This window comes from Notechis scutatus, chromosome 2, assembly GCF_049901735.1.
Source record: "Notechis scutatus isolate UNSWTSFEM ecotype Mainland chromosome 2, rNotScu1.2, whole genome shotgun sequence".
Lineage (NCBI taxonomy): Eukaryota > Metazoa > Chordata > Lepidosauria > Squamata > Elapidae > Notechis > Notechis scutatus.
This window is the reverse complement of record NC_142010.1, coordinates 34,378,764-34,403,763: the sequence shown is the minus strand read 5'-3', so window position 1 is coordinate 34,403,763 and position 25,000 is coordinate 34,378,764. Positions and strand designations below refer to the sequence as shown.

Sequence of the window (25,000 nt, the reverse complement as noted above, 5' to 3'; positions counted from 1 at the left end):
AAATGCATGCTGGTTGGCAAGCACTCAAATTTTGATCACTTGAACATTTATTTATTTATTTATTTATTTGATTTGCCAATTGTTTACAAGATAATAAGTATAAGTGTATACATAGTTGTGAATACATGAAATGGGTACATATAAGAAAAATAAAAGAAGAATAAGAGAAACAATAGGACAGGGACGGTAGGCATGTTGGTGCGCTTATGCACGCCCCCTACAGACCTCTTAGGAAAGGGGTGAGGTCAATAGTAGACAGTCTAAGGTTAAAGTTTTTGGGATGCTATGAAGGTTATAAATGCAAAGACTGGTGGTAAGTAATTTTCCCCCAGTCCCATTGTAACTTTGAATGATCACTAAATGATTGTACATTGAGGACTATACCTGTGGCAGGGACACACTCTTATCTTTCAACTTCATATTCTCCTCCTGGAATGGAGGCCACTTTGCATAAGTAAAGTAATAACCAGCAGTCAGCACGGGTTTGTTAAAAACAGATCATGCCAAACCAATCTCATTTCATTCTTCAACACAGTGACTAAATTAGTAGACCAGCAAAATACTGTGGACGTAATATAGTTAGATTTCAGCAAGGCATTCGACAAAGCAGACCACAACCTACTTCTTAGTAATCTAGAAAAAAGTGGAATAGATAGCACCACCACTAGATGGACTCCCAACTGGCTGGCAAACCGTACTCAACGAGTAGTCCTTAATGGGGCTAAGTCTACATGGAGGGAAGTAAGCAGTGGGGTGCGACAAGGTTCCGTCTTAGGCCCAGTACTCTTCAATATCTTCATTAACGACTTAGATGAGGGAATAGAAGGGGAACTTACCAAATTTGCAGATGATACTAAGCTGGCAGGAATAGCTAATACCCAAGAAGATAGGCTCAAGTTCCAGATGGATCTTGACAGACTAGAACACTGGGCCATATCTAACAAAATGAAATTCAATGTAGAGAAAAGTAAAGCCCTACACTTAGGCAAGAAAAACCAAAAGTACACATATAGACTTATGAAACCAGGCTCAATAGCAGTAACTGTGAGAGGGATCTTGGAGTCTTAGTGGACAACCAGCTAAATATGAGCCAGCAGTGTGCAGCAGCAGCCAAAAAAGCTAATGCAATCCTAAATTGTATAAACAGAGGGATACAATCAAGATCAAGGGAAGTACTAATACCACTCTCTAAAGCCTTAGTAAGACCACACCTAGAGTACTGCATCCAGTTTTGTTCACCACATTATAAAAAAGATGTTGAGACTCTCGACAAAGTACACAGAAAAGCAACCAGGATGATTAGAGGACTGGAGGCTAAAACATATGATGAATGGTTGTAGGAACTGGGCTTGGCTAGTCTAGTAAAGAGAAGGACCAGGGGAGACATGATAGCAGTCTTCCAATATTTGAGGGGCTGCCACAGGGAGGAGGGGGTCAAGCTATTTTCTAAAGTGCCTGTAGGCCAGACAAGGAATAATGGATGGAAACTGAACAAGGAGAGATTTAACCTGGAAATGAGGAGAAACTTTCTGACAGTGAGAACAATCAACCAATGGAACAACTTGCTCTCGGAAGTTGTGGGAGCGCCATCACTTGAGACTTTCAAGAAGAGATTGGACTGCCATTAGTCAGAAATGGTGTAGGGTCTCCCGCTTGGGTGGGGGATTGGACTAGATGACCTACAAGGTCCCTTCCAACTCTGATTATCTGTTATCTGTTATCTGCATAATTGGGTTTAACAGAAGTTGGAAGGGACCTTGGAGGTCTTCTAGTCCAACCCCCTGCTCAAGCAGGAAATCCTACACCTTTTCAGAAAATAGCTGACCAATCTCTTCTTAAAAACATCCAGTCTTGGAGCATTCACAACTTTTGGACGCAAGTCATTCCACTGAATAATTGTCCTGTCAGGAAATTTCTCCTTGGTTCTAGGTTGCTCCTCTCCTTGATTAGTTTCCATCCGTTGCTTCTTTTTCTGCCTTCAGAGAATAGCTTGACTCCCTCTTCTTTGTGGCAGCCCCCTTGATAATGGAACACCGCTATCACCGCCACTCCTTCTTTTCTTTTTTGATTTAATTGATTGGATTTAATTTAATTTAGTCTAGGCATAACCACAAGAACAAGCAAGAACAACTGGATTTAGTGGATTGTTTTATTTGTAAAGACAATGCCTTTCTCACTCAATTATTACAGAAATAAATCCGCTCCTGAGATTATTCTCGTTATCAGGGAATTATCCTGCATGCTTTATTTGCAGCTTCTCTTTAATGCATTTAATGATTGGGCCTAGCTTCATATCTCTGAACATAAAGATAGAAGGTTGAATGGATCCAAACGGGTTTGTTTTAACTTTAATGATTTTTCTGCTATAGTGTCCTCTACTCTTCCTCCACCCCCCACCCACACACAGTGTGTATTCACAAGGGGAATATAGACATAAAATAGGAAGGTGGGGAAATACTCATTTTCTTTTCTAAAATGGAGCTGTTAAAAAAAAAAAAAGTATAAGGCTGGTTGGTTGGCCAGTCCTGGTGAAGATATTGGCCTAAAAAGGAGAATAACCAGTAAACTATGAATGCTTGTGATTTGCCATGCTATCTGATAGTTAGGGTCATGTCCATAGTTAGCTTATGTTTGGTGTATCATGTTAAATGAATTCCCTCTGTAGAGTACAACACAATGTTAAACAGTTTAAAGAATTCAGCTGCAAAAGCTGTTGAAGAACATGATATAAGTGGTTACCTAGATTAATATTGTGTGTCAATGTCTTGCTTTTCCATAAATAATGCAGCAGTTAGTAAAGCCAGTTGTTACAGTGAGAATCAGTGTGTTCTAGTGATTTATCTGGACTAGGTTTGGAGAGACTCCATCCAAATCCAGTAACCTCAAGTTTTGAAAGCTCTCTTGTGTATTCGTAGACCAGTCAATATATCTCAATTAAATTTACTCCATAGGGTTATTGTAAGGAAAAAGGGAGCCCTCAGATGTTTCCAGTCATGTTTTTTTTAAAGAAAAGGTGGAATATAACCCAGCGTAATTTTTAATGGCAAATTTTACAGATCCTCACTAAGTTTATTATGCATCCTCTTCCTTGTGCCCCATTTCCTGGTAATGCATAATGACAAGAAATTGATCCTTCTCATTTGTGATATTTAGTAGTCACCTAATACATTTGCTATGTCATGATAAGGAATTTTACAAGATGAATAAAAAAATTATGAACTTAATGAGTTGATCAGTTCATGTCATTGCTAGCTTAGCATCATACTTAAAGTCTGATGACTGTTGGATTATTGCTTGGAACCATTCCAAGCTTATAAAACAGCAGTCGCCAACCGGTGGGACACAGCCCACGGGTGGGCCATGAGAAAATTTTGGTGGGCCGCAGAGAAATCTCACCCCCAGAGCACCCTCACAAAGCAATTAATCCAGGCTGCACAGATACACAAGGCTGCACTGCCCACATGGCCCACGGGAACCCTCCCCGCCCACTCACTCCTTACCCAGTAAACTTGCCTGCTAAATTGCTATTTTTCCTTTTTCCAACCATCATCTGTTCTGCTGTGCCGGGAGATTTAGATTAGCTAGGAAGCAGGAAATAGTTGGATTTCTTGCTTTCTAGTTAGTCTTTAGAACTTTGGCTCAGCACAGCTGAACCTCCCTTAGGGCTGAAGGTTTGCTTGCAAGCAAATTCAGTGCAGACTCACAGCAAGCAAATTTGAGAGACTGAGCTAGCCGATGGCAGATAGATAGATCACTGAATGATTCTGTGAGCCCGCTTTGCCTGACTTTGGGTAAAAGTTGCTCTTTTTTAAAAATAAAAAATTCAATATTTACATGCATGGTGTGTTGTGAGTTAATTTTGTGAGTTTGCTTGTAAGCAAATTTTATGTGACAGACTGAGCTAGCCAATGGCAGATAGATAAATCTCTGAATGAATCTGTGATTCTGTGAACAACTCAATTTGCCTGCCTGCTTTGTCTGCTTTTGGGTAAAAGTTGCTCTTTTTTTATAAAAAATTCAATATTTATATAAATATTTATAATATTTACATACAAGCCATGCCCAGCCAGTCACATGACCACCAAGCCACACCCACAAATTAGGCCACACCCACAGAACCGGTTAGTGTTCCCTGGGATCTAAAATTATGAGTTTGGTGGTCCCTGAGGTCCAAAAGGTTGGCGATCCCTGTTATAAAACACTCTGGATTGTTTTGCAAATGACTTGATGAGAGTAGCTCTCTACTAGCAGAAGAAAGCTGATGTATATGAAGTAGTCATTGTAAGATTTGCAGACCATTCAAGCTTTATGCTTTGGACAACAAGGCCTGACTCTTTGCAACAAGCAAATGATGCATAGGTAACACTGTTCATATGTACTCTTCTTCTACTTCTTTCAGGAACATGGGAAGGTCACGCATGCATGTGCAGGGGGCAGGGGAGCACAGTGGGGTCACATGCACATGTGCAGGGGGTGGGGAGAGCATGAATGGGGTCGTGTGCGCATGCCCAGGGGATGGGGAAGCGCGGGGGGGGGGGTCGCACGTGCATTGCATTATGGGTGCAGGCACGCATGCGTACTAACGCACCTTCGGCATGCGATGACAAAAAGATTAGCCATCACCAAACTGGCTATCATGGGCCTTTAGTTCCTTTTTTTCCCCGGAGGTGCCAAAACCTACAGATTCCCACCCCACCTAGTAAGGTATAGAAGCTAGAAATTTGTGGAAAAAGACATTCCTGGCATATAAACATCTTGGATTTTGTGGTCTCTTTCCACCCCATGTAGTGTATTTTTATTTTGATATTCATGTGCAGTTTCCAAACTCTGGCCTCTGATCTTAAAATCCATTCTTTTTAAATAAATGCAAATTATTAAAAAAATAATAATTTCTTTGGAACCTGGACTGTCAACTTTTCGTGCAAAGCATATATATTCTTATATTTTTATTTTATTTCTAGTTGTATGGGTGATTTGCATGAATATTCTTAAACCTATTTTCTATAAAAATGAATATATGATATATATATATATATATATATATATATATATATATATATATATATATATATATATATATATATATATATATATATATATATATATATATGGTATTCGGCTTGGTTGGGTATTTTCCCACGTCATTGTAGTTGTTCTTTTAAAGTTGTAGCAACGTTTCAGCAGAATCTCATCTGCCATCATCAGGCTTCTGTATTGTGTCCGTCTGTGGGTCAGACTTTTACAGTCTGACCCACAGACGGACATACAGAAGCCTGATGATGGCAGACGAGTTCTGCCGGCGTTGCTACAACTTTAAAAGAACAACTACAATGACGTGGAAATACTCCAACCAAGCTCGAATACCATACATGTAATACCATGAAAACTTAAGAAAAATATATATATATATATATATATATATATATATATATATATATATATATATGTATGTATGTATGTATGTATGTATGTATGTATGTATGTATGTATGTATGGTGTTCGGCTTAAGAAAACAAAATATATATATATATATATATATATATATATATATATATATATATATATATATATATATATATATATATATATATTCTTAAGTTTTTGCGGGTACTTACATGTATGGTATTCAGCTTTGTTCGGGTATTTTCCCACGTCATTATAGTTGTACTTTTAAAGTTGTAGCAACGTTTTGGCAGAATCTCATCTGCCATCATCAGGCTTCTGTATTGTGTTCGTTATATATATATATATATAACAAAACGTGCAGTTATTTTGATATCTGACATCTAGAGGCAATGCAGAAAGGCATCTCCAGTGGCAGTGTATTGATTATGCTGTCCCATCTGTCACTTCTTTGGAAAATTATAAATGCTTCTGAATTAGGAAGATGTGCACAGTTTTTAAATCATGTTTTGACTGTTTGATGTAGACATCTTTTACAAGGTTGGCAGAAGGGGCTGATTGTGCATATATTTAAAAATGGGAAATATGCCATTAGCTTCTGCAGAATAGAGTGTAAATGCGAATCTCCTCTTTATGTTTTTCAGGTAAGGAATTACATTCACTGAATCCAGGATGCCTTTCGAACCTGACAGATGTTTCCATTTTACTGTCATTTGTAAGCTTCTAAATCATGCAAAAATGTTCTAGCTTGTGAAATTAGGGAGCCGCTTGTAAGTATTTTTAAAAATCCTCTTGATAAAATATTTTTAAACTGCTGGACAATTCCTGTTATTATATATGAATGGTTTCCTGCATGTTGCAAAGGATTGGCTTAGATTATCGTTTTGGTTCCAGTTAAAAAGCTGTATCATTCTATGATTCCTTAAGAGAACAATCTTCTCTTTTTTTTAATGTCCGTGTCTGCTTTATATACAGCTAAACACATGGTTAAAAAATAATAATCTGTAATGAAGAGACAAAAAGTGCATAAGCAAACAAACATTTCCATCTTCTGGGAATAACCAGCAGGCTAATAAACATAGAAGGTACATTACAACTTTTTCCTAAGAAATTAGTGCAGCTCATCACTTTTCTTCCTTTCTAGAAGAAAAGGATTCTGGTTATTTCCCTCCACCCCAACACCTTAAATGTTTGAACAACCAGGAAGGATTCATGTTGTTGTTGGCACATATCCCAATTTTAATTGCTTTCAGGGACAAGAAGTATAGATTCTAGGAAGCTTTTAGTACTAAGGAAACGGACTAATTCTTCTCTTAGTTCAGATATTGCTGATCAGATAAAGTAGCAAATATATTTATGACTGAGATAATTGTATTCTACAAATAATGCTAGTATATACTTCTATAATGTATATGGCATATTTTGTAGAATATTTTATGGGGTTGTTCATGATCTGGTTCCTAGGACCACTGAATGCCAGGTCAGAAGCAATTTGTAGAAGCTTGGCCAACTGGCTGCATTCTCTGAGTAGTGATTATTGTATTAGTTAGGCTGGATGGCACTCTCTGGTTGGGGAAAGGGTAGAGAAGGGGGACATCCAATATTGGGGGCAGGAGTAGGGCAAGCAGTAATATCTCTACAGTAGTGGGCAGAAAACAAACTGTTCATGGGGAGCTTAAATCTATACCAACACACTTGGTAGTGTTTTCCGACCCAGGATGAGGTCATGGATCGCAGTTTTGGCTGCTTCTACTGAATGTCAGGTTGGTCTGTGATAAGCCCATCCTCCTCCATGGGTGTGAGAAAAAACTTGCCATGTGTGATAAAATCTGAAATAAATACTGACGGGGTAGAGGGATGATCTTGGCTGGATCAGCAGTGGAATTTCCCAAAATGAAGAACCTGAGGATTTCTGGGTATGGAGTCAGAAGCAGCTCAGGTGTTCCTGGAAACAGTGGATCTAACATTCAGCAGAGTTCACATGCTAGATCACAAGGCATGTGAACTGTTTTGGGTTTTGGGAGATGGTAAAATTTGGAGATAGCATTACTTGGAGATAGCATTTGGGAAGAAGAACTGGCCGATTTGGCCCTTGGTCTACCTGTGCAATACAGAGGCCACATGATGCTGTCCCAGAAGTGGGTGCCATTTAAGAGTGGCTATAATTCACAATTCAATCTGTGTAAGAAGGCTGTGAGCTGTGGTGGTGCAATGGTTAGAGTGCAGTACTGCAACCTACTTCTGCATCCAGCTGCCTACAATTTGGCAGTTCAAATCCCAGCAGGCTTAAGGTTGACTCAGCCTTCCATCCTTCCAAGGTGGGTAAAATGAAGACCCAGATTGTTGGGGGCAAAATGCTGACTCTGTAAACCACTTAGAGGGAGCTGTAAAGAATAGAAGAGAAGAGAATTCTTTATTGGCCAAATGTGATTGGACACACAAGGAATTTGTCTTGGTATATATGCTCTCAGTGTACATAAAAGAAAAGATACATTCATCAAGAATCATAAGGTCCAATATAGGGTACAATAAGTAATTATATAAGTACTATATATAATACAACAAGCACTATAAAGCAGTATATAAATCGAAGTGCTATTGCTATGTGGCAGAGTAGTTGCTTCCCAATAAAGATTTATGAAAAAGATAAGTGGATGAGTTGTGATGGGGCATGGGAAGTAAAGTGTGGGACCCTGGGGGATGAAAGCAGGGAAAGCAGACCCAAGACCTGTGGGTGTGAGAAGCGAGGAGTGCCTTTTTTTTTTTTTGGAACAAATTTTATTAATTTTTAAAGACATACAAAACATAAATACACAAAAACACAAAACATAAAAACATAAAAATCTCTTTTCTGAAAGTTGCTTGGTCCCGGGTTAAAACTCTTGGTACAGACACAAATTCAAATTCATATTCATTTTACATACCATTTCATATCTTATTAACATTTTCAATTTTCTATATAGCTTCTCCTCTCTTTTAAATTTTCTCAATTTTATTTTATTTATCTCCTCTCAATTCAAATCATAATATTTATTATTCTTTGTCTGTTCTATTTCCAGCTATCCATTTATCTTTCTTCTTTGAAAAAACCTTCTCCTATACACTACACTAAATGCCTTTATCTCTTTCCCCTATCTTTATAATACTTAATATAAAACACATAACTTTCATTGGGATTCTGTCTGGTACATTCTAAAATTATACTATATTATCAAAACCAATACAAATCTATTCATTAATATTGATATTCATTTATATCTTAGACATTTAACACATTACTTTTCAGTTAAATCACATACATTTCATTACAGTACTCCCCTTTTTCTTAACAAAAATTTCACTAGGTTATACTAAATATTTGATCACATTTTAAATTACATATTATTTCCAATTTTCTATGGTTATTTCTAAATACAAATATAAAAATGCAATCTTATGTACCTTTCTAGAATCCCTTTTTCAATAAAATTTATCAATTATCTCTAAAAACTTTTGCTTCTTCACATCTTGCTCCCCACCATTAAGGCTTCGCATCCCTTCCTTTCTCCCTTGCTTCTTCTTCTCCTTGTCCTCTTTACCCCTTTGTCTCTCCACCTCCCTTTTATTCTGCTTTCCCCCTTTCTGTTGTTTCCTAACATAATGTCCCCTTTTCACCTTAATCTTCTCTTTTGGGTTGTTTTTCCAGATCTTAAAGTCTTCTTTTCCTTTTCTCTTTCTTTTTCCCTTCTCCGACCAAAGTTATTTGTTCATCAAAGATGACTTCTTCTTTGTCCCCACCATCCTGTTGCTCATTCAACTTTACATAAGTATAAACCGCCATTTCTAAAAATTGAAAAAGAGTGCCAAGGACATCTTTCCCTTCTTGCTTTTCTTTTTCATATTTTTGATATACAAGTTTCAGTCCATCCACAAGTGATGCCATTGTGTAGAGAAAAAGTTTTCCAAACAATCACCCAAGTGCTTTTAATCAGAAATAATTCTCAAAAGTTCCAAAATCACCAAACAATCCAAACAAGCTGTTTCTTTTAAATACCTTTTCCTTCTTCACTTTCTCTTTCTGGGGTTAAAGTTTAATCACAAAGTTCCCTTTAAAATATATCTTTTAGAAGCCTTGTTGATGTTTAGTAACTCTTTAAAGTTCTAGGCAATCTTCTCCTTATTTTCAAACTTTGCTCCAATTTTTTTCCCTCTCCCTTCCCACTCACAGCCAAAAAGCTTTTTCCCATCCGCTGTCACGTTAGGAAGGAGAGTGAAACGAAAAAACAAAACAAAAAACTTTTCCTTTTAGAATATTCGCAGCTCGTAACTCTCACAAGAAACAATGTATACTTAGCAGCCTTCAAGATTCCAGATCACTTTCTCTTGCTTTGTCCCAGTTGAAAGCAGCTTTCATATTTCTTCCAGCTTTCTCCCTCCTGCACCTGCTTGTCCGGCTGCAGATTTCTTCGTGGTGGCCATTGCTGACCGCCGTTCCTCTGCCTTGGGAGAAGGGGGTTTAGCCGGCTGGGGAGGGGGTCTGCGACACCCCCAAGCCCCTGCCCGGATCCCCTGTCTTCAGCTGCCTCTACGGGCAGCTATATCCCCCAGATCCAAATGGATTGGGGGAACCTGATGGCGAACGCAGCAGGGATCGCGCAGTGTCGCGAATCCCTGCCGCCGCCGAAACTTGCAAACCGTAAGAGAAGCGAGGGGTGCCTTATCACCTACTATGTCCTTCATGGCATAGACCAGAGATCTTCAAACTAGGCAGCTTTAAGACTTGTGGACTTCAACTTGAGTTGAAGTCCACAAGTCTTAAAGCTGTCAAGTTTGAGGACCCCTGGCATAGACCCTGGTTGTTTGAGGGACTCCCTACCTTCAGTAATTTCTGCTTGTCCCACACATTTTGACAAAAGTTGACATTTATCCAGGAGATAAATAATGTCTCCTGGTGGGACCCAGGAATGGCTGAACTAAGGCTTAGTCCAATGTATAAGACACTGAATTTTATACAGATGAGTTGTACCTTGTAGATGGATATAACCAGCTAAAATAAAAAAAATGGTGCTACTTTCATTATTCCAGATTCTAATTCACCTCTGATAGGAACAACTAACTAAAATTTATTCCTGTGCATATTTTTTATGTATCAAAATGGTATGTAAAATTGTAAGATAAGAAATTCACTTTGGGATGAGAGCTTAGACTACAGAAATATGACTGCCACTATTAACTTTCTGGCATGTTTTCAAAGCTGTTCCTTGTTCAGAAGAATTGCTAATAGCCTTATGCTGTGGATTCTGTTTTCTGTGAGACATTTGCCACCATTCATTCACAGATATTGGATTAGTCAATACTTCTTCAATTGGTAGCCAGTATATTGGCATGTTTAGTAAGCTGTCATCTAAGCAGATGGTCAGAAAATATCTGGCAGCACAGAACTCTGTGCATATTAATAAATATTTTCGCATAAATATAATGGACAAACTTCAGCCATGTTGGAAGTGAAGCCTGTATGCAGAATATTAATTTACACAAGCGTATGTGTCTGTATATGTAAAATATTTAATGTTTAAATTTTAAAAAATGTTTTACGTTTGGGGAACCTTTTACAGAATTACAGACTTGGGAGGATAAATTTAAAAATGGGAAAAGAAATGAAAAGGTGAATTAAAATGGTTGTTTTGTTTCAGCTGCTGCTTGAATAAAATTATAGAGTGACCACTAAAGTTATTTGAAGAGATTTCACCGTGAATATAGTTAGATCTAATTACTTGTATTTATAAGGAAAGGTCCGATACACAATGTTTCATCATGATGCCTAGCATGTTTTCAATCTATTATAGTTCTTGATTATGTACACATTATTACCTATGTCCTGGGAAAGAAGGAAATTCATGGCTTCTTTCTACAGTCAATTTAGAGAAATTCACCGGACAGATATTTGAATCTTTTATTAGTGCCATTAAGAGTATTGTCTATCATCAAATTAGAGGTAGTAGTTTTAATGACCATGAGATCTGAATCATAGAAGAGCACAGCTTACTTATCTTTGGAGGGATATACTTGGCCCTATAAGTCTCAGGGAGAGGCGTTGTACAGTATAAGCCAGTGGTCTCCAAACTTGGCAACTTTAAGACTTGTGGACTTCAACTCCCAGAATTCTCCAGCCAGCTATGCTCCACAAGTCTTAAAAGTTGCCAAGTTTGGGGACTCCTGGTATAAGCAGTAATATGTAAATGTTACAAATTTACATACCAGCCTCTCTCTTTATGCATATAATATAGATTGCAACTTATTACTTACTTATATCAAGGACCCCAAACTTGGCAACTTTAAAATTCGTGAACTTCAACTCCAGAATTCCACAGCCAATATGCTTCAAGATTCAAACATCTGTCCAGTGAGTTTCTCTAAATGGGCTGCAGAAAGTAGCCATGTATTTCAGTACAGTCAACCAATACACCGGTGGGAAATGAAGCTTTAAAAGTTTCAGAATGATTACTTAATTTTGCCTTTTCTTTCAAAATGGCCCAAATATGTACCATTTTCAGACACCAGGTGGCAATAATACCACCAATGTGTTCATTTGGAAAACATATTCTACATAGGGAGATCCGAAGACTAAAAAAATCCAACATGTGTGAATGAATATCTAGATACCAAGTTTTAAAGGATAACTAAATTCCTAGGTGTTTAGATTCTATTCTAATATGTTCCTTTTTATATGAATATAACTGAAAGATTTTAAAATATATTAATTAAGTTTGTGGGAAGTTGTTTAAAGTTTGACATTCTGTGATAGTGTAAATTCACTGGTGCAGAACGATTTGCAGAATAGAATTCTTGTTCTTTTTAACTTCTCAATGGCTTTCTATAATCATTGCATATCTTTTTAGACTGGCTTCGGAGGTTAAATGTGGGGACGCACTTTTATTCTACTTTTCAAACTTCAAACTTTCAAAATTCCCTTTGCTTTTAACAATCTTGGCCCTTCAAATAATGTTCTAGAACAATTTCTTTTCCTTTTTAATTTGTCCCTTCTGACAAAGTACTTCAAAACTTTAATGGGACTCTTTTGGAAATCCAATATAGGAAAGTTATCCAAGTCACTCGTCAGGTTTATTATTTGCATGTCTCTTTTAATTATTAAGACTTCAGGAAATCTGGAAGTATTAATGCAAAGGAAATAATATTACTAATATTACATTACAGCTTCTCCAGTCCAGAACTGTGGGTCAGAGCATCTGAAATTAATGTTCCTAATAAATGTCAGTTGCTTATTGTCTATATTTCGTATTTTGCTTTGGCCCAGAAAAGCTAGGCAAAGCAAATACAGAATGATACTATAATAGTATTTTTAAAATCTAATCTGAAAAAGGAATTTAAAGGCTCACGAATAGTACTTTTTCTGGTTTTATTAATGTGTTTTTTATAATTGACAAAAGGAATTTCTTCTTACTGTTAAATATGGGATTTATAGCAATAGCACTTAGACTTATATACCACTTTATAGTGCTTTACAGCTGGGGTGCATCCATAGTTTTGTTGTACTTGTACAATGACAATAAAGTTCTTCTAATTCTAATTCTAATCCAAGAAGCTTCTTCAGCTCTGACAGGATAGTGGGGAATGGAAAATGGAGAATTTCCTCCTAACAAAGCACTGAATGGAGATCATATATAGATGAGTTTAAGATAGGCAAAGGAGTGAGACAAGGGTGCCCACTATCACCTCTGCTGTTTATTTTATCCTTAGAAGTGTTACTTGCCACAATCAGACGAAATTCAAGAATAAAAGGGATCAAAATCAGATAAAAAGAATTCAAGGTCTGAGCATTTGCAGATGACCTTGTATTCATAGTGGAAGAACCAATAAAAAATGGACAAGTACTTCTTCAAGAAATAGAAAAATTTGGAGAAGTTGCAGGATTGAAAATAAATAAAACTAAAACTAAAATGATAATTAAAAATTGCACTGCAAAACAGAAAATAGAATTACAAAATAAAATGGGACTACAGAGTGAAAAAAAATATTTGGGAATATGGCTATCTACTAGGTGTTCGTCAGTTAAAAAGACAATTATGCTAAATTAATCGAACAAATTAGGAAAGATTTGGAATTATGGGGGAAACTACAATTATCAATATTAGGCAGAATTGAAAATGAATACCCTACCAAAATTGATGTATCTCTTTTAGATGATCCTGATAAAATTAGGAAGACCATTTTTACTGAATTAAATAAAATAACAACCGAATTCGTCTGGCTGGGCAAGAAACCACACATTAAATTAAAACTGATGCAGGATAGTAAAAGCATAGGTGGTTTTGGGCTACCAGAATGGGAACTTTATTATCAGGCAGCGATATTAAATTGGGTTAAGGACTGGGTTAAATAAGACAAAAGAATACTAACAATAGAAGGTCATGACCTCCAGGAAGGTTGGAACGCATACTTGTGGGAGAAAAAGGCAAAACGCATGCCTATTTTAACCGACATTTAATAAGAGATTCGTTAATACAGACATGGAGAAAAATTAAACATTATATGAAAAATACCACGTTGGTTGTCAACCATGGAGGCCACAATATACCCAAATAGATTGGGCTTAGGAAAAATGATAAATTATAATGAATTATTAAACACCCAAGGGAAACTAAAATCAAATCAAGAACTTAAAGAACAGGGAATTACAATCAATTGGTGGCCATATCTTCAAATTCAAAACAGATACAAAACAGACTCAGAAGAATTTGGATTTGATAAGGGGCAAAATCAATTAGACAAAATATTAACTGGACAAGAACAAAAATTTATATCCAAAACACATAGATACCTGTTAGACTTTAAAATGGAAGAGGAAACGGTTAAGAATACTATGATAGCATGGGTGCGGAATTTCGGATATAATATAGATTTAGAAGAATGGGAAAAATTATGGAATATAAACTATAAATTAACAACAGCCTCAAAATATAAAGAAAATTTATACAAAATGTTTTATCGATGGCACCTAGCCCCGGCAAGGTTAGCCAAGATATACCCAAATATCAGCCCAAAATGTTGGAAATGCCAACAAGTTGACGCTACCTTTTACCATATGTGGTGGCTATGCCCCAAGGCCAGGATCTATTGGACCAAAATCAAAGATTGGATACAAGGAATCACAGGACATCAAATTGAACTCAAACCAGAACTCTATTTATTGGGAATAATTAAAGACCGATACCCGAAAAAGATCAAATACATAATCTTACATATTCTAGTAGCAGCCAGAATAGCTTATGAGCAAATGTGGAAAGGGCCTAATGTTCCAACAGAAGAATTAGTCTTACAAAAAATAATAGACTGCGCAGAAATGGATATGCTTACATTAAAAATGAAGGAAAAAGAAGAATCCGATTATTACTCAATTTGGCATAGATGGTATGAAAGGGTTAGAAAAATCAAGATAAGGAATGAAAAGCGAAGATTATATAGAAGAATCCTTAAGGGAATGATATATAGATATGTAGATATATAAAATAGATAAAGATAGATATTAATAACAAGTATAAGTAAGGACAATAATTATTGGTGATGTATATGAATAGATGATAGAAAATATAAGATAATATTGTATGTCGATGCAAAATGCTGTTGAAAATGTAAATACAATTTGTACTGGTGGAAAAACAATAAAAATTATTTTTTGGGGGGGGAAAAAGCACCTTTGGGACAACCATGACTTGGATGATTGAGAATCTCTACAGACTTCTAGAACAGATAGGTAGTATGTATAGTGATGAAAGCATCAGTTTAGGACCAGGGGTTTGAGTTCTAGTTCTACCTTAGGCACAAAACCAGCTGAGCTGCCTTGGTCCAGCCACTCTCTCGTGTCTAAAACCATAGAAAGGCAGCAATGGCTAAAAACTTTTGAAAAAACTTGGTGAGAAAACTGGAAGAATTTTTCCTGGCTATCTCTGAGAATCAGTTAGGATTGAACCGAAGGGGGAATGGGGGGGAATCCTACTTGAAAGAAATTGATTGCCCAAAACCAAAATTGTTATCTTTTCATATGCAAAGAGAGAGCAGCCCCTCTGACAGTGTTGTGTATCCCAGCAGTGATCTAACTACCATTCTCTAGGGCTGAACTTAAACAAACTGGGAAAACTTTAAAGGCTGGATATTTATATTAACTAGTTAGAGATTGCACTAAAATGGTTTGTAGTGTTTCTAATGATTTTATGGCTGTTTGAATCTGGTTACTTAAAGGTTTCAATCTGGTAATTTTGGTTTGTTATTAAAAAAAAGGCTGGAATGAGGGAGGTATTTATGCGTATCAAGTTTCTGTATAAATGCTTGATGTAATTGCATGTGAGTTCGAAATGATTCTGTGCCAGACATATATACATTTAAAGGATGTCTAGCCAGCTTTTCAGAATCTCTAAAACCAGGTGTATAAATATAAAACTAATCGACATGAAATGGAATAAAAATGTGAACCACACAAGAAGCTGTGTGAAAAACACAGATTAAAAATACAGACAAAATGCCTATCTTATATTAATGAAATTTCAACAGTCTGATTTTTACGTTTTAAAATCAATGTGATATTGAGACTTTTTGGAATGCAACTGAGCACAAATTGGAGCCACCTAAATTAATCTGCAGCAAATTAATTAATGCATTAAAAATAAACCTTCTGAAACACTTAACAAAAATGTACGCAGTCATATTTTGTTTCTGTTTGTTTCTTTCATCTGTACGCACACGCACTTGTATATTATTATTACTATTTTGTTCTTCCTTCATTTTTTAAAAAAATCAAACTTTATTGCATCTCCTTTTATTACCCATTAGAAATAGGTTGCTTACCACTTCAAGTAAATAAACAAATAATAAATAAATACATAATCCAGAGTCACTTCAAAATGAGATGGGCAGCAAATAAATTTATTTAGTAATAAATAAGTTTCACAGCAGATAAAGAAAGATTTATTGATGTTACTTGTTTTTACATCTCCTCTGCATTTTAGATGATACTTCCAATTTTTGTTTAAGGTTAAAACTGAGCATTGACTGGATTCAGTGTTTTTAGTTTTGGCTTAGTGTGCTACATGAATCCAGTCAGTCATTATAAAATGTAAACCATTGTTTATGGCCTGCAGAAATGAGGGAATCTAGTCATTGTAGTTTGATAGTTCTTCATGGATTTACACAATACATCGATGCCTTTGGTTCATCTGTCCTAGGTTCTGGCCTCATCTGCTCAGAAACTTCATAGCTGCTACAGAATAAAGTCTGTTCTCATCCTCTGTACTTGGCTTCAGTTTGTACAGGTAGTCCTTGACTTATAACAGCTCATTTAGTGACAGTTCAAAGTTACAAGGGCACTGAAAAAGTTACTTATGACTGTTTTTCACAGTTATGACCTTTGATCACAGTTATGACCTTTGATCAAAATTCAGATGCTTGGTAACTGGTTCATACATAGAGCTGGTGCTGTGTCCCAAGGTCATATGATCAGTTTTTGCAACCTTTTGACAAGCAAAATGAATGGGAATGCCAGATTCACTTAGCAACCAGGTCACTAATCTATCCACTGCAGTGATTCACTTAACAACTGTGGTAAGAAAGGTTGTAAAATGGAGCAAAACTCGCTTAACAAATGTCCACAACAAGATTTTGGGCCCAATTGTGGTCGCAAGTCGAGGATTACTGTATCAGTTTCTCTTTTTCTCATCTCAACTTTGCTCAAGATTGACAGAGAGTTGTAGAAACCCTTCAAGCTAATTAATTCTTTATAGTACTTTGTTCATCTGGGGATGATTTCTCTTGTGATTTATGACAAAATTAAACACCTTCAGATGGAAATTAGAAAAAAATGCCATAAAATCAATTAAATCACACAGCAAGCGACAGTAGAAAAGGGCGCGGGGAGTAGTTCCACAACTAGGATTTTGACTGTGACAAAGAATTCAAAAGTTCTAGTGAAAGAATTGCACAACTATTTTGTCTCAGGTGAGGGTGATAGTAATATTTAATGCGGTAACAAGGCCAGGCATCCTCTGGGATTTTACTGCGTGATAAATGTCATCAAAGCTCCTTGTTGAAACAACCAAGGTAAGCAGAGAATTTTGAATTCTGTGATAGGGTAACTAATGCAGATTAAGTTGATTTTTTTTCCTATAGAGCAAGTTTGGTCTAGTGGTTAAAGCACCAGGCTAGAAAGCAGGAGATTGTGAGTTCAAGTCCTGCCTGAGCCATGAAAGCCAGATGGGTGTTATTTGGCCTGTCCTTCTCTCTCAGCCCTCACAGGTTGTTATTGTAGGGCAAATAGAAGGAAGAAGGTGTGTTAGTTATGTTCTCCATCTTAAGTTATTTGTAAAAATAATAAAAGTGGGATTAAAATAAAATAATTTTTTTCTTCACAACATCACTTTCTGCATAACATCAATGCAGATGAACAGTTTCTTTCATTTCTGTTCATCCAAAACAGGGGCTATCATAAAATAAATGCAAAAACTTAACTAAATATGTATTGTGTCTGTATAGAGCTGTATATTTAACCACCTACACCCAAAGACATTCTTACACTAATTCCCAGTGGGTGACAGGCAATATATTAGCTTTGGAAGCCTTCATTGATCTAATTCCTCTTCTCTGTCCCTCCCTCCCTCTCTCCCTCTTTCATTATTTTTCTGAAACTAGTTTCCATGGTGATCACTGCAGCTTTGATGGTTGTGAGTCTGGAGGAGGTTGATAGTTCATTAAAACTGAGTTGAAAGAAGCATGGGGGTACCTGAAGAGTAGCTTTCCATCAAGAGTTTCCTCACCACCACCACTTCCCACAATCTCTCTTTTTATGAAAGAAGCTATCTTTAAAGAAAGGAGGGATAAGTAGCAGACTAGAGAAGAATACAGGAGATATTCTGCTCTTATGCTCTGTGATTCCCCCTTCGCCCCTGAGCTACCACAGCTTAAAAGAGACATATTTTAACATATATACTAAAACTATATATACTAAAACCCCACTTGTCATACTCTTTAATTAGGCAAATTGGTGCATCATAGGGCAACCATTTTTTTTTTTGAATCAAGGTACCTCAAATGGGCTTACTTTCAGAATGTGTTCCAAATTCAGACTCATGACTCCTAAGGAGGTGAAATTTGGTAAAGTTGTGGCTGCTTCAGGCTACTGGCTGCTGCAGCACTACTGTTGCAATCACATGATCTTCGTTTACAGTGTTCTGTGACAGTTTCCTAGCCAGTCTCGCAATCCCTCGATCCCTCTGCCACTCAGCAGGAACCACTTACCTGCCTGCTAGAAATGGAAGGGAAGGGATGAAGGCAGGAATAGGGATGATGGAAGGCAGGGAGTGAAGGAAATGAATCCTTAGCATACCTTTTCTGCCCCAAGCAGCCTCCTCCCCCCACACATTTCCCCTGTGTGCTTTTCTTGACCCATGGGGCACCTCTTGTGTCCAGGAAATGTCCCTGATCTGTGCAATATCTTTCATATATTCCAAGCAGAATGATGGACAATGACCAGGATAATGTATTGGCTGCCTCAAAATGGCAGGAAATTCCACTACCAATTTTTGTAAATTGATGCAGGAGGATGTCAGGATGCATAAAAATATGGATTTTGAATGCTGCCTTTGCCCCTGAGGTTACAGGTTGCCCACCGCGTTACAAAGCATTATTGGTGAAGATGAAGTATTTTCTTTTGTGCTGGGAAGTATTACAAAAACTACATAATTTTTGTTTCATCTCCACATCTTGCGTTTCTGATCCTGGCATTTTAATCTATTTTTCCTTGAAGCTTTGACCTTTTTCATTTGTCTTTTTATGTCTGTTTTTTTAACCTGCTCTTCTTTCTTACTCTTCACGAAAAGTCATAAATATGTATGATATTCATATTCAGTAAGTAAATGTCCTAATTTTTGATTTAATGGTATTTAAAGATATGAATTCATTATAACGCTGCTCAGAATGGCTTGTTTTTATGCACAGATAGTAGTTTGCCATGAATTAAATGCCCAGCAACAAGAATGAATATATTGTCATAACTAATTACTACATTTATTATACTTAATAATAAACTTAGGGTAACAAAGCTAATTCCTTTGTTGATGTGCATTTTGGCAGTTATTTACCCTATGGGTTAAGAGAACCCTTATCAAAAAAAAAAATGTCATGTTTGATTGCTAGACTGATAGCAGAGAGTAGGGTAATCACTCTTATAATAACCAAAAAGAAAAGATATACTGTATTATACCTGGACAATTCTTAAATTATGTTAGATTTCTTTTACGGAATAATCACAGGCATAGTATGTGTGGCCTACAACACAACCTTCTAATGGCTGCCTAAACATATTTACTGTTAATCCATATAATCTGCCTATTGTGAAGACCTGCTCTCTACCACTGACTATGCTACAGAAGACACGGAGCCCCGTCTCAAAGCCCATAGCCATCCTTGCTGCCCTCACCCACAAAACAAAATAGAATAAGAGTTGGAAAGGATCTTGAAGGTCTTCTAATCCAGCCCTCTGCTGAAGCAGGAAACCCTATACCATTTCAGAGAATTCTCTTCTTAAACACCTCCAATGTCAGAGCACCCACAACTTCTGAAGGAAAGTTTTTCTACTGATTTATTGTTTTCACTGCCAGAAAATTTCGCCTTGAATCTAGGTTGGTTTTCTCCTGGATTGTTTTCTACCCATTGCTTGTTGCGCAGCCTTCAGTTGCTTTGGAGAATAGGTTGACACCCTTTTCTTTGTGGCAGCTCTTTAGATATTGGATACTGCTACCCCTAGTCCTTGTTTTTATTAAATTAGACATACCCAAGTATTTTGGCATGGAAATAGCGAAGTTTCTCTCAGAAGATAGAAGATGATTTGCAGACCTGTTTTTGAGTGCAAGGGAGACTATAATGCTAGGATCCGGTTATGTTCTCACTTAGGATATAAACATGACCACATGTCATCACACTTGAGGCTCCATATCACAAATAATCCATTGTCGGTGCACACCAAGGTGTTCAGGAATAAAAGTAGCATGGAAGTCCTGACTCCTCACTTATATGGAACATACATTTTTTAGAGAAAATTCACTCATTCATAAAATGGAATATTCAGATATGGCTTTAAAACACAGTAACTCACTACTTCTTCCCTGGGGGTAACTACAACTGTATGTATAATGGTTTTTTTGGAAAATGATGTAGATGTCCTGTAGACCACTCCATAGCTGAACACTTTTCTCACACAAAACCAAAGCCCCTTTCTTGGAGTCTGGTTCCAACAATATGTATGCAGCAGCTGGATCTGGCTTGCATAAAGCCAGCTGACCACTATGTTGCCAGTTAATAGAGTTTGCAGTCCTTTGTAAAAGAAAGAAAAATGATTGGGTGGAAGGACTGCAAATTACAAGCAGCGCCTTGGCATATTTTCTGTACTAAGATTGGTAGCAACTTTCCTGCCGTTGGGAACACTTGAGTTTCAGCCAGAGGGAACCAGTAGTCACCAGTCTTATAATGGCCTCACCAAGAAGCTGTATAGAAAAGAACAGTCCATGGTCTATTTCAGATGAATGTTAAGAACATTCTGGGAAGCAGAGTGGTTTTATGGATAAGGATTTTAGTTTGCAGATTTTTCTCTGATTTGGAAGAAAACATATAGGGGATATTTAATTAGGTTCTGCTGGTTATTTATAAAACCCAAGAAACCTTGAAGTAACATCCAGTAATTTTTTTCCGGTAGAATAAGGCTGGAAAGCATATGGTATAATTGTGTCATCTGTAGAAGGAAGAGTTGCTATTAAAACATTGCCACATCCAGCAAGATTTTGCTGAGGACAGGAGGACAGATTTTTCTTCATCAAATGAGTGTCCCCAAATACAATCTTTTTCTAAAGTAAAGATAAAAATAACATTGAAGCAACCTTGATTCTGGGTGACTATATTCAAGCAGTTTTCTTGGTAACTTTATGGAAATGATTTGTCATTGTCTTTAGCTGGGCTGTTTTTTTTTTTTTTTTGCTGTCTACCAACAGGAATTCTTAGGTAACAACTACAGTTATGTTGCTTAGCTTGTGAGAGTATTGACTGTTTGCCTAACATCAAAAATTTGGTATCCCCCACATTTTTTGTGGCCGCGCCCAAAATAAATTTGCCCCCCCTAAATTAAGAAAACTTCCCCACCAAAAAAACACCAAATAAAAAAAAAAAAAAAATGAAGATATCAAAAATTTTTTTAATTTAAAAAAAAAAAAACCAAAAAAAAAAAAAAAAAAACAAGCCAAAAAATAAAAAAAAAAAAAAAAAAATAACCCAAAAAATACTTTAAAAAAAAAAAAAAAAAAAAAATAAAAAAAAAAAAAAAACAAAAAAAAAAAAATCAATAAAAAAATTTTTTTCAATCTTTTTTTTTTTTTTCTCGTCACATAACTGACTTAAATGTAGTGATTTACTTAACAACCATGCCCAAAAAGGGTGGAAAAATCAAGTCTAATTCATTCAACAACATCCTTGCTTATCAATGGAAATTCTGGTTCTAGTTGTGGGTGCAATTCAAGGATTAACTGTACTACTTCATGTACGTTGTGTTACAGAAGACAGGTAAACATGTAAATGTGAGTCAGGGTTATCAGGAAACACCTATAATTAGCACAATCAACCAATGCTGGATGAACTGACTCCTAGTCAACCACTAATTCATCTGGAATTGTAAATCCAGGAGAACCTCAACTACAGACCTGATGTTTTATGGAAAGTGTGACCTTGTGTAGTGTCAAAACTAGAATCAGGTTTGATCAGATATTGACAATCAACAAATTCCCCTCCTCCAAAGATTTAATTTAAATACTTTTAAAGCCATTTGGAGTCTTCCAGTCATATGTTTTTTCACCTCCTGCATTTTGACTGAACCACAAGTAAAAAAAGAAACTTTGCGATGACCCATTTGAGGCAGTTTTGTGGGAGGATTAGAATATTTAAACCCTAGTCTACAAAATCCTAGAAAATGCCTTTCCCTTTTCAAAGTAAAATTCTATTAGGTTAAATTACATTTCATGCATCTCCAATGGAAAAAATTGATCAGATTCACCTCACCCCTGTGAAATCTTGATTATTATTTTTTGTTATTACTCAGTTGCCAGCCTTCTCTGACTCTTCATGACCCAATGGAAATCATATTAACCAGGATAAGAAACAAAGAAAGATGGAAAGGAAGTGTGTGTGGCATTACTTTTAACAATGATTGTTTTTAACAGAGTACAGAACCTGCACAAAAAAAGTTAGTGGAGGGGGATGGAACCCCATCTGCTGCTCATTCTGGTATGCAGTGGAGAACAAGTGCCAAATACTCTATATATACCTTTATATTTTCTATATATTTTTTAACCGTGTGTATTTGTGGGAAGAAGGATAATATTAGATGGATTTGCCAGATCAGATTCAAATGCCAGAATTATTCTAAATGTCTTCTTGTGAAATACTTTTTCGGATTATAAACTAAAACACCATGTGAAAATAAGGAGGTGAAATAAGGCGTATGGAATAGAAATTAGTATATAGGCTGTTTCATTCATTATGCAAAATATTTCAGTACTATAGTGTTCTACAATGATTCTATGTTAGGAATTAAATGCTATTTGAAGATTCCCTTTTCACTTACATCCTGACCTGAAGTGTTCAGTATCCAGTAGCACCGAATTGTGGGATGCATCTTTCAGCCACATAGTATACTTAGACTGGGCAAAGTGTTTAAGAGAGATGTTCATAAATCTATTTATGTAAATGAAGCATCCTTCCCTGGAGTATTAAAGTAGCTGTATCTTTAGAGGGTTTAGCCAGGCTGTCTTTTTTGTGAATGTATATGTGAACAGCTGCTTCACTGGTGGTCCCATGAAAAGTGTCATGTTTTCCCTGCCCTGTTTTCTCCAAGAAAAAGACTAGTGTTGTAGCACGTCAATACCCCTAGCATTAAATGTCTTTAAATCCTAGCACCTTCTCTCCAGCTAGGCAGGAAATAATAGGCGAGCCTTGATTTCTAAAGTCAACGTTTTGGAGGTATGTTCCCAAAACCTTAACAGTGAGGCTGTATATGTAATCTCAACTTACAACACATCACTTATGACCATGCAGAGTTATGACAGACCTATCTTGGAGCCGCTTACAACTTGGATTCAAGGTTCTGAAGATGTTCCCTGACCTGGTCATATAATTAAACTTTGGATACTTGGCAACACAGCTGCATTAATGGTCATTTCCAGCATCCCATAATTACCCGATCACATATTATGATGGCTTTGCTGAAAACTAATACTTTGGATTTCATTGGACAATTTTTTCCCCCAAAAAAAATTCTTTTGGTGATTATGATAGACCTTTTTAAACTGTACACAAATATAATTTCAGAATGACTGTATCATGTAGTGACCATTAAGTGGTGAATAGGACAGGACAGGACAAGACGAGAGTCTGAATTTTGATCATGTGACCATGGGGATGCCGCAGTAAGTGTGAAAAAATGGTAATAAGTCACTTTTTTTTCCAGTGCTGTAGTAACTTTGCACGGTCACTACACAAAATGTTGTAAATGGAGAACCATCTGTATTGCAAAGCACAGGATAGGTTAATGGAACCTCCTAAGCCAATTCATGCAGACCAGAGGTGTCAAACTCAAGGCCCACTGGCTGGATCTGGTCTACCCAGTGCGAAGAACAATTAGGCAAGCGTAGCTCTGGCCCAGTCTACCATTGTGAAGAGGAAAGATCAGGCCAGCATGGCATTGGCCCAGTCTACCCAATGCAAAGAAGAAACATGCCAGCAGTTTGGAGAATGGCGTCAAGCTGGCCATGCCCACCCAGTTGACCACACCCACCCATCCCCCTGAGATCAACCGCAGCCCTGATGTGGCTCTCAATGAAATTGAGTTTCACAACCCTGATGCAGACCATCTGAAGCCTCAGTGCCAGATGTGAATCTGGTGATTGTCTTGGTGTAAAAACTGTCTCATCCTTCCTCTCCATCCCTTCAGCAGCAGCTGTCAATTTAAAGCAAGGTTTTGCACAGTTGACTGATCAAACAAGCTGCAAGGGATTTTTTTTTTCTTTTTTTCTTTTTTTATGGTGAAGCACTTTTTAATAAAAAGCCATTATTGGAGACAAAACTTTATCTTCTGTCTCTAATAATAGCAGTAGTTATTAAGGCAAAAGAAATTGTTTTTATCCAAATGTAAAAGCCAGCTTCAGACTCTGGCTATGTCCGACACTGTGGCCTTTTTGTTGTAGCATTTGATCTCTTTTCAGTGGCAATTATTTCTCAGTTGAATTTTACTCCAGATAACAAAAACTATCATACAGCGGTTCCTTCAGGGCACAAAGTAGTTGAGCAAGTAGCCAGAAATTATTTTAAATAAGTATGTAACTTTTTCTTGTGAGAAGAAAGAGGTCAAAAACATTGCTTACCTTTTTTGTTTCTAGTCTGATGTAGATAAAATGGCAAAATTTGACTTTCTGCTGCGTGAATGAACTGTAGCAACCCTTGTCTCCTCTCCCGATATCTTTTGTCCCTCAGAGGAGGCAATCAGAAAGTTCAGTTTCTGATTTTGTATAAAACTTTG

General features: G+C 36.8%; 1 protein-coding gene across 20 annotated transcripts in view; it reads left to right on the top strand.

Moving 5' to 3' along the window:
• MAGI1 (membrane associated guanylate kinase, WW and PDZ domain containing 1) overlaps positions 1–25,000 on the top strand; it is a 524,636-nt gene that overhangs the window by 187,787 nt on the left and 311,849 nt on the right. Inside the window, exon 2 of one of the 20 annotated variants that reach the window (XM_087954566.1) lies at positions 6,048–6,173. The exons of the other annotated variants lie outside the window; for them this stretch is intronic. The gene's annotated coding sequence lies outside the window, so the exon portion shown is untranslated. The remainder of the gene's footprint in view (positions 1–6,047; positions 6,174–25,000) is intronic. 20 annotated transcript variants of the gene reach the window in all.